Genomic DNA, 21,209 nt, shown 5'->3' on the forward strand with positions numbered 1-21,209 from the left:
TACATGTAAGTATGGGTAAGGTATTACACTGGTCCAGTAATTCAAAAGCCATAGCAAGTTTTTTTTAAAGTTATTCCCTAGGACAATTGCCTCTGCTCTGCAATTTACATTGTTAGAAAGTTGCCTAAAGGCACTGATATAATGATTTGCCCTGGGTTAGATATCCAAGAGGTTTCAGAGCTCTTCCTGAATTGAAGGTAAGTTCTTTCCATTGTTTCATTTATTTTTCATCTCTTTTTATATTCTTATTTCTCTAGGTATCATTTCCACTGATATAATTCAAGAACTTTTTCTTTGTATTCTCAGAGCATACACTTTGCATGGCACATAGTAGGCACTTTATAAAATGTTGGTCAATTTGATCAATTGACTGAAATGGGTTGCCCACTGCTCTCTGCTAGTACAGTTTCCCTGAAATTGATAACCTTAGTTACTCTGACAAGCTCCTGGTAGTCCTTCAGCTCTCTAGGTACCTCAAAGGTCAATTTGGCTACTACTGACATAACCAGAAGGATCCTTCTTTTTCTCTCCTGATCCAGCTTTGGAATAAAAATTTCACATTTCTCTTCTCTTTCTGACTCTGTCTCTGTCTCTGTCCCATCTCTCTCTCCCTTCACCCCTCCCAGCTTATCCCATATATTTAGCTCTGAGTAAGTAACAAAAGTTTACCCAGTGTTAAAAGTCATGTCTCCTGCTTCCCCTTTGTATCTTGGATCTCAGTTACAATTGAGATAGCCTTGATAATCATAACCACATCTCAGCTCCAGGTATCTTAGTACCTCTCAACAATAGTTCAGACTCTATTTCCCAAGGGATCATCCTTTATTGCCTAGAGCCTAATAAAGCACCCACTTGTCTCCCCTCAGCCCTATTTTATCCTCTCTCTGCACTTTGTGGGAATAAGCAAATTTAAAAAAAAAATTCACTTTCAGTTATAAGTACTGGTCTCTATGTCCACTCTAGGCTGCCATTGCCACCTTGTCTGGAATATCATTGTGACCTCCTCAGATACATTTCCATTCATCATGTGTCTAATCTATTCAAAGCACTGATCTCAAAACAGATCATGACCTCAGTGATCTGACATTACATTACTTATCTTCATAGAGATTCTACCTTCACATTTTGTCCCATATAAGCCATTCTTTCTATAGCTACTGCAGTTACTCTGTAGTCTAAAAATCTCCAGTGGCTTCCCATTGCCAATCATATTAACTCGGGCTCCTTTACCTGGTTTTCAACACTTCCAAGGCCTGGTTCCAAGAATGATTTATTAAGCTTTACCATGTGCCACAACATTTTCAATCTTACCTATATGTCAGTCCCTCTGTATACTCTACCATCTACACAAAATGGAATGTTATCTGCCATGGAACCTGCCCTTTGCTACTGGATTTCCTCAGATTCACTTATTCTCTTCTCTCTCTAAGTAGAATGGCCTCCTCCTTCTGTATCTATTGGATTTCTAACTTTTCTTAGTTAAATTCAAATTCTCTTTTCTCTAGGAATTTTTCCATTTTCCCCAGCTTAACATACACCTTAACATAACACTTTTCTTGTATTCCTCTATTTCATTTGGGTAATTTTGTGGCTTATAGTTCGCTTTGCCACAAGAAATCATAGTTTTAGAGCTCAATAGAACTTTATAGGTTATCTGATCTACCCCCAATCATTTTACAGATGGGGAAACTAATGCCCCAATATGAAGTGACTTACTCATTGATGCATAGAAAATTAAATAGCAGAGTCAGGATTTGAACCCAGCTTGTGTGATTCCTAACACAGTGTTTTGTTTTGTTTTTAATATACTGTGTTATACTATGTTTTCATCTTATTCTCTGATTGGGAAAGGAAATACCCCCATGACCTTTTTTTGCTCCTATTATATGCATTATGCTAAGAATTTTACAAATATTAACACATTTTATCATCACAACAATCTGTGAAGTTAAGAGTTATTATTATCACCATTTTACAGTGGAGGACATTGAGGCAGACAGTCTCATTGAGTGATCTACCCAAAGTCACACAAGTTGTACATGTCTATGGCCAGATTTGAACTCAAACTTTACTGACTCAAGAGCAGCTAGGTGCCATAGTACATAGAATGCCAAATCTGAAGTCAGGAAGACCCATCTTCCTGAATTCATTTCTGACCTCATGCACTTGCTTCCTAGCTGGGGGACTGTGGGCAAGTCACTTAAGTCAATTTGCTTGTTTCCTCCTATGTAAAATAAGATTATTTCATATTCATCTTTCTATCTCCATGTCAGTAACTAGCATACTGCATAATAGTCAATTCAGTGAACCTGCATTTATTGTGAATGAATGAACGAATGATGGTATGATACTTGATGTTCCTGTATATGTAGATGTACTGTCTATCTTGAGTCTACTTTCTTGTACTACTTTAATAGGATCATAGATTTAGGGCTGGGAGGAACCTTAGAAACCCATCATTTTAGAAATGAAGGAACTAAGGCCCTGAAAGTTTAGTCTGCTCAAGGCCAATCAGGGAGTAAATGATGGAGACAGGATCTGAACTCTGTTTCTATCACCACTGGTTTTGATTCTCTTTCCTTCACAACATAGAGTACAACTTCTATTCCAATTCCAATTAGTAGATGGTTGTTGAGAGCTGCTGTGACTGAAAAAAAAATCCATCACCCTAAAGTTCATCTGGTGATGAACCTCCCCCAAATTAGATAAAGCAAGTCTTCTAAAAAAGTCATTAGAGCAACACATTGCCCAGCTCAGAAATGAAACCTTTCCTGATCCATTGAAGCTCACACTCTACAGGGCTATCCTTTCAGAATCCAGGGTCCCTTTGATGCCAACTTGAACATTTCTAAGGAAATTATTTATATTCTAAGGAGCTCATGCAGCTTCTTACAAATTATCTTTTCTATTGAATGTCAAGTCAGGGAGCTTAATACATGCTCACTGGTTGAGTGAAGAATGGTGACCCTCTCCTTTAACATAGAGCCAACAATTCCACCCACTAAAAAAAAAGGTTCAGTTCTAGAGACCGAATGCTTAGAAAATACCAGAGCAGAGGCAAATATCAAAATTAGGGTTATTAGCATGCTAAGTTTAACAACCCCTTAACCTATTGATTACCCCCACACAAGAAAACAACACCTTTTCTAGGTTTTGGCTTTCAGAGTAATTGGATTCAAATTCACATCTGTAGCATTAAACCAATGTTTTCAACCTCCCCCCCTTTTCAATTGTTTAACCTTCTTCTCCATCTCTGGCATAAATTTAAGCCTTTATTTGTGAATATTCCGATAAGCACTTTGCCTCTCACTGCATTGTTCAAGGACCAGCGTCATTGTTACAGCTGTAATTGTAACTATCAAGACACAGCTCTTTGTAATTAGAAAGTCAAGATGGTATTCAGCAGTATGGCAGCACAGACTCTCATTTGTGAGGCTATTAGAAAAAAAATGTTTACAGAGAAAACAGTGTCATTGTTTAGTGCTCTTAATTGACCATCTGCCTGGTAAAGAAATGTCCAAAGAAGGATAAATAAGACTATAGTATACTTATTTATTTATTTTCTTTGTGCAGGGAGGAAATTAGGGAAAGCAGCAGCCCAGACAAACTAGACAAGACATTGCTAAATCAGGCAGCAAGTGAAAGCATGTCATGCATACATTGCCTCTTATTTCCCCCAGTGTCAAGACAAGGATCTATGATCTGTGGCCTCCTCAGTTTGTTTAAGAAAAATGGATTGGCATTGGCATTTGAAGCCCTCTACAATCTGGCTCAGCCAATCTGGCCTCCTCTCGGCTCCCACTGTGTAATTATGGACTGTGCTTCCTGACTCTGCAGCCCTTAAACCATCATAACCAGGGCCACTAAATCCCGTCCTCCCCTGATTCCCTTTTCTTCCCACTTATTTCCCCCACCCTCATCTGGGACCAGGCCAAGCCCTATGTAGGGAAAACAGATGAACTCATGGATGAAAATTGCTACTGGTTCAGTTCTGACTATATACTTGTAGCAGAAATTGAGATTTTCATTGTTTCAGTATAACCAATCTCTCTGCCTTTCAATATTTTTTACTCTAACTCTGATAACTGAGCCCATATCTTATTCTCCTACCCCATCCCTTTGACAATTACTCTCCCAAACCTTATTCTCTACAGCTGGGTCATTCCTACCTCCTGCCACACATCCCTGATGCAATACGTATATTTAGAGTTTTTGACCCAATAAACCAGATATTGTGCTCCAACCACCCACTCCTTTGTTGCTCTGTGCCCAAGGGTAGATCCCTCTAATGCTTACCATCTACTTAGACCTTTACCTTGATATTGTATCTCTCTTTCTAGATTCCTTTTGAGATGCTATGATCCATGGGTTTCCTGGATCACTTGCCCTTTTCTAATAGTCCTCTGAGTCTTGCCTCTGGGTCTCCAAATGTCACATCACTGAATCTTCCTTCCTTTTTCTGCATGCCAATATCAACATATTAACCTTGTCTTTGAATCCTATATTCGAATCAAAATAGTCCTGTATTGTTGTTTTTGCCATTTCTCAAGTCTGTAACATTTTAATGCTAATTACACTTTTACCCCATTTATCTAAATCCTATCCATCTCAAGTCTGATTTCTTTCATTAGATTTTCTGTAAATATGTCAAACTGAAATTCTCTTTACTTCCTATGAACTCCTACAGAACATAGTATCCATACTTCTCAAGTGGTTCGAAATTTTGGCCAATAGCTCTGAACTCTCATTTATTTATTTATTTATTCATTCATTGAAAATTTTTATTTATTAATTCTCATTTATATCTGGTACACTTAGTTGACATTGTATTTGTTCATCTCTTATTTCCTGAATATAAGGCCCACAAAAGGAGGGAACATGTCCTTTTTCCACTGAATCTCCCATATAGTATCAAAAACATTGTTTTGATTTGAGAAGGCAAAAGTAGGACCATCTTGACAGACATTGTGAAAGTTGATGATATTCATCTTTTTTCCAAGACCATGTTTATGCAGCATCTTAGACGTGGTGCTAGATTAAACCATGTAGAAATACAATTCTTAAAGATGAGTTTGCACACATTTCTCTGTTGAAAATAAAAGGAATCCAGTTTCATCTTTAATGGGTGTTTTCTGCTTTAGTGTCACTAGAATAGACCTTATAGGAAAGACCATTGACAGTTAGTGGAAACAGAGAGAGAGAGAGAGAGAGAGAGAGAGAGAGAGAGAGAGAGAGAGAGAGAGAGAGAGAGAGAGAGATGGATGAATTTTCCATCAGGATAGAACTGATCCCCACATTCAAACATTTGGGTCCACACCTATTTATGGAATGAGATCCAAGTGACTGATTTAGGGTCAATTTTAGCCTTGCAATATCTATTTATACCCATTTTCCTTATATTGTCTATATCTATATCTCTCTATATATTTACACACACAAAAAGAGAGATGGGGGAGAGGGAGAGTGAATGAGCCTACAAGGAAACAAGAACAAGACACAGCAATAGACAGAGACAGAGAGCCATCAGCCCTGATGAAAGTATCCCCACTGTTTTCTTATGTTCAGAAGGTCTGTGTTCTGTTCAGTAAGAAGGCAGTAATGCAATCATTATCCAGCCTTATGCTTGGCTACTAATGCTCTTCCAGGAGTACAGATGGAAATCTCCCATTATAGGCACACACAGATTTACCACAACATGGAAAATATTCAGGGCAGTCAAGGGAGCAAAAATACAAAACATGACATGACCCAACACCATGAGGGTATTTGGCTGTTATGAAAACTGGTAGATGACTTAGTCTAATGATTCTCTGTTCTTTTTTTTATTGTTTGCCTTTGTATTGGTTTGTTTCCTTCCTTTTGGCATTGTGATGCATTGGGACAACTCTTCCATGTCATGAGTGAAGGCATTCATACAATTTCCACTAAGAGTCTCAAGAATATAATGTTAGAGTTAGAAAACACCATAAAGATCCTCTCGTTTTATAGGGGAGAAACTGAAGTACAAAGAAGAGAAAATAAATTGCCCAGTTACAAAGCTAGTTGTATTTCTTATAGTACTTTCAGCACTAGTATCTTCAAATGTGGAAAAGAAAAAGTAGACAGGCACAGATATACAAGATATTTTGGATTTTTCATATTCTAACTCATGATCATCTTGGGAAATCCATCATTAAAGTTGAAAAAAATGTTCAAAGTTTCTGAATTTGCTAACACTTTCTGCCTACCAACTCTACCTATTGTATTTATTACCTGACCCAGTAAAATTGTACTCTCTCCATTTGATGAAACCTTTTTAAAATAATATACTTTCCCCTGAAAGAGATATACATACTGAGAGGGAGAGGGGGAGACAGAGATTGCTGATAGTTTCATAAGGCATTATAAGAATGTCAATGATTTTCTTCTTCTTAGAAGAACCTTAACTGAGTCTAGAGTGATTAAAGTGGCTAATACAATAATTAGAGGTCTAGTCATAAACAATATGAAAAATCAAGAAAATAACCCATTCAGGATAATTCATGAGATTTCTATTAGTCCTCTCTCAATAGTATTTTCCAAACAAGTTAAAATGAACATTTGAGGGTCTTATTTTTGGTGCCTTTTTAAGGAGATGGCAATTATTAGTGGGGAGGGAGGGTTAATTAAAAAAATCTCTATTCTAATATATGTCATAGAAATAGATTCCCTCTACCTTGACACATGCCTTTCGTGTCTGTGACTGTCTTTGCCCAATTACCATATAGCTCCAATACAGGAAATTGTAATGGAAGGCAGAAGATTCAGGTTCAAACCTTAGCTGTGCTACAAACTAGCAATGTGATGTAAGGTACATTACTTGAGGTCTCTGAGGCTCAGTTTTCTCATCTGTCAAATGAAATGGTTGTACTCGATGACTTTTGAGGTCAGTCCATCTCTGTTATTCTATCAGACTATTTGGCTGAAGTGACATTAACTAAAAAATCTTATTGTTTTGTTTTCAGATTAAACAGACTCATCAGAATGTAGCAATCTATAAGGTTAGACTTTTTTTATATTTTACCCTGTTTTAGTGATCAATTGTGGACCCATCTAGCCTGGTCTTTTATATGGTAGAAAATGCTTGATCTCCTTTTGGGGTCTTTGTTTCTCTTTTGTTCTATTTACAATTTAATTTTTCTTTCTCATTTTTTTGGCATTTTCTTTCTTCCTTTATAACTATACCTACATGCCAAGTTCAAGTTCTGAGCTAAAATTAGATTTGTTTGTCAATGCCAAGAGAAAAAACAGGAGAGAGAAAGAGACAGACAGACAGACAGACAGACAGACAGAGACAGAAACCGAGAGAAACAGAGACAGAGAGAGGAACAAAAAAAACCCAACAACTCAACTTTATCTGTGTGCCTGACTCATTCTTCAATTTTTAAATGTTACCCAAATTCAATGGTATTCCAGACCAACTTTTTTGTTAAGTCAACATTTATATTTTGCTTACTTTGTTCTGAGCTTAGAGCACCATGGGAGGATATAAAAGAAATAGAAAATTACCCTTAGGCAGCCTAAAGTTCAATTGATAAGACAAAATAACCACACACATAAGGGGGACTGAAAATGTCGAATGCTCTTGCAAACCAATTTATATATGTAACCTGTAACCCTCCCATTTTAGCCACAATGGTCCAATCAGTGTCTCCAACAATGCCTTATGCATTTCTCTCTCTAACCTTTTACTCTCACAGTTCCTCAAGCTAGAATCATCCCCTCCTCTCCCAGTTATCCAACTCCTATACATTCTTTACACAAAGTTCTTTTTCTTCTTGTTCCATCATGCCTTTCTAGATCAAGCAAGCCCTTAAATTATCTTGCCACTTCTGAAGTCATTATATTTGTCCTAAATATGGATTGTTTGACATAACAGAAACTTAATTTCCCTTGCTGGGAAGGAGCATGGTACAACAAAATGGACATTGAAACTAGCATCCCGAAATCTGGGTTTGAGTCCAAGTTCTATTACTTATAAGTTTTCTACATGATCTTGAGCAAATCCTGTGATTTCCCTGTGCCTCAGTTTCTTCATCTATAAAATGGACATGATAATGCTTACACTACCAACACTGGACTGATTTTCTGTTTAAAGTTTATATAACTCTAAGGTATAATTAGAAAAATGTTAAAGGTTCTATTTCAGTTCATCATGAAATCCAAACATTATATCAGGCAGACTAGGGTTCTGCATTCCTGAGAAAGAAGTGAGGTTGTTTTGAGGGGGGGGGGAAGGGCTCTTCTAAGGAGTAGAGGGGTGGAAGCATTTATATGACACTCACTCTGTGCCAGGCACTGTGCTAACTGCTTTATAAATACCTCATTTGATCCTCATAACAACCCTATGTATGAGCCAGGTGCTATTTTATCCTTTTATAATCAAGGAAATTGAGTCAGGCCACATTTAAGTAGATTGCCAAGGGTTGCACAGCTAGTTAGTATTTTACACCACTGTCTTCTAACTACAGCCTTAGGTCTATTCGACACTACGTATTGGAGATAGACTGATCTTGGGCTCTGTAGCTCCTCAAAAAAAAAAGTTAACAAAAGAAAAGACATTATTAGACCTTGTTTATTGAAAAGTACTGAAGTTGTGCTGTTTATTACTGACCTATAGATGAGGAATAGTGGAAACCATTTAGCTGATACAAATTGGTGATCATCAATCCTGATACCTCTCAGAATTTTAAAGCTAAAAGACTTAAGAAACTTAAAATCAATGCACATTTCTAGAGTATACTGTTATACATCTTGGGAAATGGAAAGAAAACAGGACCTCATCCTTGATTTCATATACAATATAATCCAGTTGGCAAATAAATTCATACATACAAAAAAGACAGAAAAGGAATATAATAAAAAGTAAGAAGATAAATAAATAACTGACATGAAAGAAGCATGAAAGAACTAATCTTTTAAACTAGAGAACTAAATGAATTTGAAAATAAAACAATACAGAATAGATAAGTCAAACATGTCTTTTTAGATTAACAAAATTGATAGAGTAGCTAATGACAGAAAGGACAAATTGCCAAAATAAAAACAAATGAACATATTGAACACATAGGGAATTAAATGATTATAATACATTATCATATTGAATTATATGACAACAAAAATGGAAATTTGAAAAGGAAATAGATGATCATCACAAAAAAAATGTCAAAGACCTCAATTAACAAGACAAGAAAGAAAAATCCCAAACAACTAGCAAGACACCCCAAAAGTCCTTCCCTTGACTTTCACCTAAAAGTTCATTACTCTGCTTCCTTGACATGGTTCTTGGATTTCTTTGTGTCTTCATTTCCTTAACATATAGAGCTACTCTATTGGACCCATTATAATGATCTCCTTACTTTGTGATAGGCATAGTTTTTCAAAATCACTTTCATGGTTCTTATTCTATCAAATTTAACACCTTTGAAGTAAAATAGTATTTTCCTTGCTTTAGCATTTATAGTTCACCTTCCTTGTTATCTTTACTTTTTATTGTTTTTAAGATAGTTGAGGTAATTAGTGTTATTGATAGCTCTTTTCTTGAATTGTGTCTCCTAGCAAAAATGCCTTGAAATCTCTTGGTGTCTCAATTACTATTCCTATAGTGTAGAAACTCTCTATTATATTTTAGATTGATGGGCAAAATATAGAAGAGAATAAGGCAAAACAGGGTTCAAATTCTGTCTCTGGCATTTATTAGCTTTGTGATCATGGGCATATTGTTTAATCCCTCTTCCTTGTATAAAAGTGAGATTACAGCTATATTACTTACCTATCAGAGTTGTTTTAAGATTTTAATAAGATAATGTGCATGGGGAATTGGATATTCAGGGAAAATAAACACCTCTGGATTTAGGTTAATCTGAGTTATTTTCAGGGCTTCTCATCCACCTCACCTGTTCATCTCTCACCCAACTTACTTGTGGCTCCAAGAAGCTGTAGCATGTGTAGTATCTACAACTCTGGAAGCAGGCTAAACCAGGATGAGAGTAATTGGCAGACCTCCAACCCATCATTGAATGAGGGGCATGTCTATCTCAGGCATGTGAATACTTCCCCCAGTGGAATAGATAGATGAGGAAGTTTTGTTCCAAAGGCAGTTGAACAGATGCTGTGAAGTGTTTAGAGATTAGTTAGACATTGAAGTTTTGCTGGGCAACCGAGCTTGCTGAGGATCACTCGCAATGCGTCCCTGTTCACTGTGTTGAACGCCTTTGTCAGGTCTATGAAGACAATGTAGAGACTCAGGTTCTGCTCAAGGCATTTTTCCTGCATTTGCCTCACTGTGAAAACCATGTCGATGGTGTTGCGATCTGGTCGCAATGCCTGACTGCAAAAACAAAGACAACAGAGAGACTCATCCTGGAAGCTCTCTTTGCAGATGACTGTGCTCTCATGGCCCACCAAGAAAATCATCTCCAAACCATTGTGGACAGGTTCTTTACCACAACAAAACTGTTTGGCCTGACTATCAGCCTCAGCAAAACAGAGGTGCTGTTCCAACCTGCCCCAGGGAGGCCAACGAACCAGTCGTGCATTACAATCGATGGCACGCAGCTTTCTAACGTCAACACTTTCAAGTACCTGGGCAGCACCATCGCCAACGACGGGTCCCTAGACCACGAGATCAATGCCAGGATCCAAAAGGCCAGCCAGGCACTCGGGCGGCTGCGCTGCAAAGTCCTCCAACACAGCAGTGTAAGCACTGCGACGAAGCTCAAAGTGTACAACGCAGTGGTCCTCAGCTCACTCCTGTACGGTTGTGAGACATGGACACTGTACGGGAAGCACATGAAACAGCTGGAGCAATTCCACCAAAGCTCCCTCCGGTCAATCATGAGGATCCGATGGCAGGACCGAATCACCAACCAGGAAGTCCTCGACAGAGCCAACTCCACCAGCATCGAAGTCCTGGTCCTCAGAACCCAGCTACGATGGTCTGGACACGTCATCCGCATGGACCCACAGCGAATACCAAGACAGGTATTCTATGGTGAACTGCCAGCTGGACTCAGGAAACAAGGCCGGCCGAAGAGAAGATTCAAGGATCAGCTAAAGTCCAACTTGAAGTGGGCTGGCATGACACCAAAGCAACCAGAACTCGCTGCCTCTGACAGAAGCAGCTGGCGAACCCACATTAACCATGTCGCCACCACCTTTGAAGATGAGCGACGTCGACGTCTTGCTGCTGCTCATGAACAGCGACACCAGGCCACAACCGCACCTCCTGTAACAACTGGCGTCCCATGTCCCGTGTGCCACAGACTCTGCGCCTCAGCCTTTGGACTCCAAAGCCACATGAGGGTACACCGTAGATGAAACTGCACAAAGACAATAGTCATTCTCGGTCACCGAGAGACTACCACTACTACTACTACTACTACTACTAGACATTGAAGATTTCAGGTTCATCTATTACATTCTGGGCCATCACTATAGTCTTCTTGACTTTTCTTTTGTCAGTTTATTTGATGACTTTGGAAGAGAGAGTGACACAACTCTGCTCCACTTAAATCCATTTCACATTCAGGTCAAGACATTGCCCCCATGATTCCGTTGGTCCTCTTTGAAAACAAAGGATAGGGGCAGCTAAGTGGCTCAGTGATAGATGGAAATTCAGACCTAGAGACAAGATATCCTAGGTTCAAATCTGTCTTCAAACATGTCTTAGCTGTGAACCTGAGCAAGCCACTTTACCCCAATTAATTGCCTAGCCTTTACCATACTATTTTAGAATAAATGCTAAGATAGAAGGTAAAAGCTTAAAGAAAAGAAAATGAAGGAAGAATAATAAGTATAAAAGGATGGGTTCCCCACCCCACTATTCATTTTAAAGTTAAATCCTTTTTAGTCATTACATTAATAAAATTTTAGGGTAGTAGCTCTTAACTTGGAATTTATGAACATTTTTGTTTTACCATTTTGGTAACTATTTCAAGATGATTAGTTTCTTTCATTACCCTATGTATTTATTTTACATATATATGGATAGTTATTATTTCTAGAAGGGATTCTTAGACTTCACTAGACAGTCGAAGAGGTCAATGACAAAATCAATTATGAAGCCCTGTTCTGGGACAATACACTCTTTCACATATACATAATATATACACATATACAATATATATATATACATATTTATACATATATAAGAAATAAATGTATTATGCATTTTATTAAAATCTCGTTTCTACTTTATACTTATTCCCTATATGCCCTGTGTCCTACAAACCTACTAAAGTGATCTTTCCACAGTAAAAATACCAAACTATCTAAGCAAGCTCAATTATCAAAAGTAAATACACCTGATCTTCTGTGCTTGTCCTCCCCTTTCTTCCTTTCTGTAAGCAAGGAGATGCTTCTCCATCTCTGAGACCAAGATTGGATAGCATAATTAATCAGCATTTAGTTTCATGTTAATATTATTTTAGATTACATTATTGTAGTAATTGTACATATTCTTGTTAGTAGTCCTGCTTACTAGACTGTTCTACATATCTTTTGTCACTTTTATAGCAAAATAATAATCCAAGACATTTACATTCCCCTCTCCTTAGCAATTCCCTTACTGATGGGAGACATCCTAATTTGCAGGATTTTTGTTTTTTATTTATTTTTGATAATAAAAGGTGCTAGTCTGAATACTTTATTATATATAAGGACTTTTTATAAGCAAACACATTCCCACTTGCCATTATTAAATGCTCCCCAAATGAATTGGCAGTTCAAGATTCTTATATACTATCACAAACCACCTTTTTAAAGTACCTGCTCACTTCCCAAGAGGTAACTAATAGGTTGAACATGAAATAACCCAACGTGACTATGTCAAAAAGTTGTAGTAAAAAAGGGTTCCTATTCCTTTTTTAAAAAATAACAACAAAAAACAAGGCTCAAAAAGTAGATTTCAGAAGTTTAAAAAAGATATCCATGGTCTTTATTTACAATAGAAAGTCAATACTATTTAGGAGTAAACACTGAAACTTCCAGAAAATAAAATCAGATAGAATGGAGTCTTGCCAACTTCTTAAACGACTCCATTCTATGTTGATTTCATTTATAGGCCAATACCACATGCATTAACATTCATTTGCTGTAATTAATTTAGATTCCACCATATTTTATAAACTACTTGAGATTAAACACCAAGACTTATACTGCCTCCTTCACAACATTTAAGATAGGAAATAGTATATTTTCATAACATGTATTGAGATACACATCCATTTATATAATTCACATATTTATATATATACATGTATATATATATGACTATATTGTCTGAATATATTTTCATATAGTCTACTAGGAAAGGAATATACACATGTATATATTTTATGTTTATATATTTATATACATATATGCATGCATATATGTATGTGTGTGTGAGTATGTATATGTGGTCAGTGATATGATAATAAGTCAATGCTATGGATGATGTATCTTAATGTGTGCCTCCTGCCTAATTTTTTAGTGTTGACTAACTTTATATACAGAGAGAGACAGAGAGAGAGAGAGAGAGAGAGAGAGAGAGAGAGAGAGAGAGACAGAGAGACAGAGAGACAGAGAGACAGAGAGACAGAGAGAGACAGAGAGACAGAGAGAGAGAGACAGAGAGAGAGAAAGAGAGAGAGAGAGAGAGAGAGAGAGAGAGAGAGAGAGAGAGACAGAGACAGAGAGACAGAGAGAGAGAGAGAGAGAGAGAGAGAGAGAGAGAGAGAGAGAGATAGAGAGAGAGAGAGAGAGAGAGAGAGAGAGAGAGTGTTTGGTGTCTGAATACAAGTTCTATTGTTATTGATGAATACCCAGGATATCTTTTCCAGACTTCTGGAATTGTTTTTTTTTTTCAGACTACAGTATGTTATAGGGGAAGAGACTTTTCTGCTCTGTTACAACCTCTTAGTTCAATCATTTTGGGTTGTTTCAAGTTGAACCTACTTAATCATTCCTTGAGGTGTGAACAGAGAATTAAGAAGGTGATGCTTTGGGTTTCTGGAACAGGGTTGAAAATATAAGAATATTGGACATTTGGTCACAAATGGAGTACACTCAGTAAAGGCCACTATAATGTATTTATTCACAGAAAGACTATATATATATATATATGTGTATATATATATATATACACACTATGCACTCATGATTGTATGTATGAATGCATGTTTGTATGTACACATGTACATATACATGTATGTATATATGATCCAATTTTCCTCTAAACAATTCAGTCTTACCCAAACCCTTTGGCAGATATTCCAAAAGACTATTTGCTTTGCTTAACAGGATAGAAGCAATCCTGGTACATTTTTTGGTCTTGCCAGATGGCCTCACTAACCTCCATTGAGCAACACAGTTTAAGGGTAGTTCCTTAGAAAAAGGAGTTCAAGGACTACTCTCTCTTTGGATTGGTTTGACTTTACTCATTTTGACATAGGATCCAGCATGAAATTGGAAATCCTTACTGTTAAACATTGTATTACTAGGTGAATGAGAAATCATAGTTTGAGATCCAAGGCCTGATCCTGGCCTCTTTTCTGATTGATCTTTATAACGAGGCTAGAATAATTAGATAATTCAGAATTAATACGATAGCCATCCTCAATGATAACTTTAGAGGCAATTCTGCATGTATGAGGAAGTGAGGGGAGTCTAGACTAGTGGTAGATTCATCACTTTGAGAAGTTGGAGTATGGAAACTCTCTCATCTCTTTCTCTCTTTCTGCATATATACATACATACACAATAGCATAAACTCATAAGCAATTTTGGCATAGAGTCTAGAGTGCTAGAATCAAGAAGACTGTGTTTACTTAACCTGAATTTCAGTTTCCTCAGTAATAAAATGGTGATGATAATACCTATAGTGCCTATCTCAGAGGCCATGCAGTAATGATAGGCTTGTCTAGGTCAGAACAACTTGAGTGCAACCTCTATCTTCAACAAAGGCTGTATGTGTCTTAAAATAAAACTCTGGAGACTATAAACTGCAGAATAATTGCAAATCTGCATTGGCAGAAGAATTTTTCTCACTGTGAACTCACTATAATGATGAAATAGTGTGTACAGGCAAAAAATGTACTTTTTTCATATGGCCTTTGTAAATATCAAATGAGATAATATATGCAATGTGCTTTGCAAACACTTGAAAGCATGATATAAATGTCAGCTATTATTAATATCAGGTAGATGGTAAAGGGGATTCTTTTTTGAGGTTTGAGGTGGTCAAGATGGTTGCTAAAGCCCCTTCCAACCATTGTGGCTCTTCAAATATCTTACTTTATGATGAATTCCCAGGGAATAAGGGGGTGATCTCTCCATAGTTCATCTAGTTCTAATTCTCAGAAAGGGAGGAACCAGGCTTGCCACAATTGAGTTCTTTTGTTTTCTTTCCAACAATTTCTCCTTCTGTTTTACACCTTAGTCAATTTTATCTACTTACTGTTCCCTGAATAGGATTTTACTTATTTTTGCCTGCTTCTTCTATATTCCCACCATTTCAGTCTCCCACCTCCAGAATAGATATTCTATTTCTTTTTTTCCCATTACTTTTCCTGTTTATTCATGGCTCATCCAAGGTCTTTATCTTGCTTTCTTTACTAGCCCTATAGTAAAGCTCAATAGTTACTACAGAAGTCTCATTTTTGTCCTCTCCAGATTATCTGACATTTAATTATGGATTAGAAAAAGATCTGTTCTAATTTCTTTTTGCAAGCAAAGTTATCCATGCCCTAATCTCCCTAATTCTATGGGGCTATTTTTCTCTCCTAAAATTACTTTAGGTTTATATATGCTTATATATTTTTATGTCCCTAGAAAAATATAAGTACCTCAAAAGGATGTACCATTTTTCATTTTATCTTCATAACCCAAACACAGAACACATTGCTTTACACTTTACCCAACTCAACAAATGTGAATTAATTTGATCCTTAAGCATCTGGTTCAGGAGTTCATCACTTGAACCTGAGAATTTGTTTCTTTAATATTTTGATAAGTGTCTTGTATTATAATCAGTTTCCCCTGTAATTCTATATAGCTCATATTATAAGAAGTATTATTTTTTAAATTTTATTTAATTAGTCAAATTAGAAAATGTTTCCTTGATTACAAGAATCATATTCTTTCCCTCCCCTCTCCCTACCTCTTCCCATATCGACACACAATTCCACTGGGTTTTACACATGTCCTTGATCAAAACCAATTTCCATGTTGCTGATGTTTACACTAGGATATTCATTTAGAGTCTCCATCCCCAATAATATCCCCATTGACCCATGTGATCAAGCAGTTGTTCTTCTTCTGTGTTTCTACTCCAACAGTTTTTCCTCTGAATGCATATAGTGTTCTTTCTCATAAATTACTCCGACTTATTCTGGATCACTGCATTGCTACTATTGGAGAAGTCCATTACATTTGATTATACCATAGTATATCAGTCTTTGTGTACAATGTTCTCCTGGTTCTGCTCCTTTCACTCTGCATCAATTCCAGTTCACATGGAATTCCTCCAGTTCATTATTCCTTTGGGCACAATAGTATTCCAATAACAGCATATACCACAATTAGTTCAACCATTCCCCAATTGGAGGGCATCCCCCATTTTCCAAATTTTTTTTGCCACCACAAAGTGTGGAGCCATGAATATTCTTTTATAAGACTTTTTCCTTATTATCTCTTTGCTGTACAAACCCAGCAGTGCTATGGCTGGATCAAAGGGCAGACAGTCTTTTATTGCTCTTTGGGCATAGTTCCAAGAATGGTTGGATCAGTTCACAACTCCACCAGCAATGCATTAATGTCTCAATTTTTCCACATCCCCTCCAACATTTGTTACTTTCCTTTGCTGTCATGTTAGTCAATCTGCTAGGTGTGAGGTGGCATCTGAGTTGTTTTGATTTGCATTTCTCTGATTATAAGAGATTTAGAACACTTTTTCATGTACTTATTAGTAGTTTTGATTTCTTTATCTGACAATTGCCTTTTCATGTATCATTTGGAGAATAGCTTGATTGTTTTATACAATTGATTTAGCTCTTTACAAATTTGAGCAATTAGACCTTTGCAGAGGTTTCTGTCATGAACATTTTCCCCAATTTGTTGCTTCCCTTCTAATTTTGGTTGCGTTGGTTTTGTTTGTAAAAAAAAAAAAACTTTTTAATTTAATGTATTCAAAATTATTTATTTTACATTTTGTGACTCTTTCTAAGTCTTGCTTGGTTTTTAAATCTTTCCCTCCCCAAAAGTCTGACATGTATACTATTCTGTGTTCACCTAATTTATTTATAGTTTCCTACTTTATATTCATGTTATTCACCCATTCTGAGTTTATCTTAGTGTAGGGTTTGAGATGTTGATCCAAACCTAATCTCTCCTATACTGTATTCTTATTTTCCCAGCAGTTTTTATCAAATAGTGAATTTTTGTCCTAAAAGCTGGGATCTTTGGGTTTATCATAGACTATTTTGCTGAGGTTACTTTCCCCAAGTCTATTCCACTGATCTTTCTTTCTGTCACTTAGCCAGTACCATATTGTTTTGATGACTGCTGCTTTGTAATATAGTTTGAGATCTGGTACTGCAAGGCCACCTTCCTTCACATTTTTTTTTCATTATTTCCCTGGATATCCTTGATATTTTGTTCTTCCAAATGAACTTTGTTGTGGTTTTTTTCTAATTCAGTAAAAAAGTTTCTTGGTAGTTCAATGGGTATGGCACTAAATAAGTAAATAAGTTTGGGTAGGATTGTCATTTTTATTATGTTAGCTCATTCTACCCATGAGCAATTAATGCTTTTCCAATTGTTTAGATCTAGTTTTAATTGCGTGGAAAGTATTTTGTAGTTGTGTTCACATATTTCCTGTCTTGGTCTTGGCAGATATATTCCATAATATTTTATATTGTCTATGGTGATTTTAAATGGAATTTCTCTTTCTAATTCTTACTGCTGAGATGTGTTGGAAATATATAGAAATGCTTATGGCTTATATGGGTTTATTTTATATTCTGCAATTTGGTAAAGTTGTTGATTATTTTGACTAGCTTTTTAGTTGATTCTCTAGGATTCTTTAAGTAGACCATCATAATATCTGCAAAGAGTGATAGCTTGGTCTCTTCATTGCCTATTTTAATACCTTCAAAAGAAGTATTATTTTGAGGAAGAGTCCATAGGCTTCTGCCAGACTGCCAAAAGGGCTCATGGCAGAGTAAAGGCTAAGAACTGCTGATCTAGCTGAATTACTTTAGAATTCATTTCTCTTCCTCTTTGGGCCCTTATGGTATTCTGTCTTGGGTTGTTACTTGACTTTTTTTATCTGGATGTGCCCTGTCTCTCCAGCTAACCCATAAATTCTTTAAGAACTGAGACTATGTCTTTTAAGTCTTTGCATTTCCCACAGCAGCCAGCATAGTGCCATACAAACAGTGAGTACTTAAATACTTTTTGAAAAAATTAAATCATTTCTGGAAACACAAGTTTTAGTATCACACTGCTTTACATTTTGACACCTCATTATAGTGAATCATCCCTAGTTAGTTTGGTTTTTCAGCAACAGAAGGAAACCTTTTTTCATTTCCATCCACATGATCCTGAGAAATTTGAGGTTTTCTAAAATCATCAGCAATGATTTCCTGAAATCCTGCCCAATCATCAAAGTCTCTGGGGGTAGTCACTCATGAAATCAGGTGGAAGAAAGGGTTCTATTTTTAGGGCTTTCTTCCAGTACTCTGAGGAGATCATGAGAATCTCTGACAACAACTGAAATCAGATCCAAAAAGAAAAATGAAGCAAAAACAGATCTGTTATGAAATATCTCTGCTAGGCCAGTGGATTTCTTTTCCTAGGAGAAAAGGAAAGAGAAAGCTTTTTAGAGCTTTGGTACCTGGGACCAGTGGGATGTTTACTTCTTCCTTTGTAGGGAAGGGATTCGGGTTGGGAATCACTATTGCCACCAAATAAGGAATTACTGCCTTCCGAATTGTTCCATCCAAAAAAACATTTAGCCTCATGCCAGGGCTTGCTCTAGGCAGTGCCTAAAGCAGCTCCTTAATACCCACGGTCCTTATTCTAGCTCAGAAATATCTAAGCCTGACTAGATCCCTTCAGTGTCTGAAGCAGTCTCATGGGATGGGACCTGGCAGGTACTCTGACTTACATAAAACGGTGTCTTAGGATAGGAAAGGGCCCTAATCTCTTTACCAGGTCATGGCATAAGATCTTTATTGGGTCAGGACCTCACATGAACTACAAGCCTCTTATAAAGGTAATCTTCCTAGCTCATCCTGTCACTTCTCAACTTAGTGTCACTCAGGAATGATGGGTTTTGGAATTGTCATCTCTGTTATATCCTCAGCCAAGTCTCTGCCTTTTCAGTTAGTCTGGAAGGATCTTGAAAGCTTTTATTTGAGTGTTGGGTAATTGCACATGAAGATGTGTGAATGACTCAACCTGTTTTCACTGTACCCTATGCCTGACAGTGTGTGAATTAGAGAGGAGCCACCCCTTTTGGTCCATAGGGATGATCAAAGGTAGAAAACAAACAAAATCCAAAGCCATGAGAAAACAAGGGGTTTCTTCCCAGAAGCATTCAGGAAAGCCTGAAAGAGACCGCCAAGTGCTGCTCCAAGCCTTTCCCACCCCCAACCCCACCAATCTCCCTTATCGACAATAGATCTTGTGTTAACTGTACCTGCCCATTTATTGTGGGTGACAGACTAATAAAATGAAGTCATTTTAATAAACACTGTATCAGAATATCCCATCTTCTAATGTGGCAATGTGAAATTCCACTACTGAAGGAAACATTTAACATTCTGACTATTTTAATACTTTTAATAAATATTTGCAATTCCTATGATAAAGCATCCCAGTAGAAATGCATTTTCCTCCAAAATTTATGTGCCTGCTGGCAGGTGGCCATTTTCCAATTTTCTGTCTCACTTATATACATTTATTACATATTTCTAACTACCTCCCTCCTTTTTTTATTCTTTGGATTGCCATGCAAATACCATTTGTTTTGAGTAAGAATGAACTGTACATGGAGCAAACTGAGGCTGATGAACATGAGCATTCTGTAGGGCTGGTCTGCAAATTGAAGGGTTTGCCAGGGCCTCTTAATGGCCCGTTGCTTTCTCTTCATCTGGCCCTGCACAACATTGGGATCAGCAATTTATAATCCACACATCATTTCTCACTTCCAAATTCATATATACATTCATTCTTTCACCCATTCATTCAAAAAATATGCACTGAGTGGATATAATGCATAAGGCACAATAAAAGCATTTTTATCCATCATGTCAGCCTATTTTCTTTCCTCTATATAATATCCCATTGCTCACCTTTGTGCCTTTGCATAAAGCTGTACCCCATTCCTGGAATATGTTTTCTCTTCACTTCCATCTCTTGGAACCCCAAGCTCTCTTTGGGTATTATCTTAAATGCTTCTTCTTTCAAGTGGCTTTTTTCTGATTATTCTGTATGTTAATGCTTGTCTCATTTCCACCTCCATGCTTTTTTAATTTTAATTTTTATATGTTGATATAATTTTAAATAATACTTTCTCATGATTTATAATTCATGTTCTTTCCTTCCCTTCTCTTCCTCTTCTCTTCCCCAATATGGAGGGTAATATGATATAGGTTGTACGTGTTATCATATAATACATATTTCCATATTCCTTATGTCTTAAAAAAGACATATATTTTACATTAGAGAAAAATTCATGGAGGAGATAAAGTGACCAATAGCATGTTTCAATAAGCATTCAGACTCAGACAGTTCCCTCTATGGCTATGGACAGCCTTTCCATCATGAGACCTTTGGAGTTGTCCTGGTATGTCTTTGTTTTGTGTATAATTATAGCTAGCAGTGATATAGACCTTATGCTCTACAAAGAAATTTACACACATTTTCCCCTATTTTTAAGGTGAGGATACTAAGGTATAGAGAAGGTCAGTGAGCCTGTGGATGGATTTCAACTTGAGTCTTCCTGATTTCAAACCCAGCCTTCTAATCTGCTCTACCACCTATCCTCTGTGGAATTATTTAAGAACATGTTGAATTCCCCCAAGAGTATGTAAGATCTTTGAGAAAAAGAACTATCCCACTTTTATATTTATACCCCTAGGACTCAACAGTGCCTGACATATAGTGAGCTCTTAATAATGCTCTTTGATTAATTACGTGCAGAT

Source organism: Monodelphis domestica, chromosome 1 (genome assembly GCF_027887165.1).
Source record: "Monodelphis domestica isolate mMonDom1 chromosome 1, mMonDom1.pri, whole genome shotgun sequence".
Taxonomy (NCBI): Eukaryota; Metazoa; Chordata; class Mammalia; order Didelphimorphia; family Didelphidae; genus Monodelphis; species Monodelphis domestica.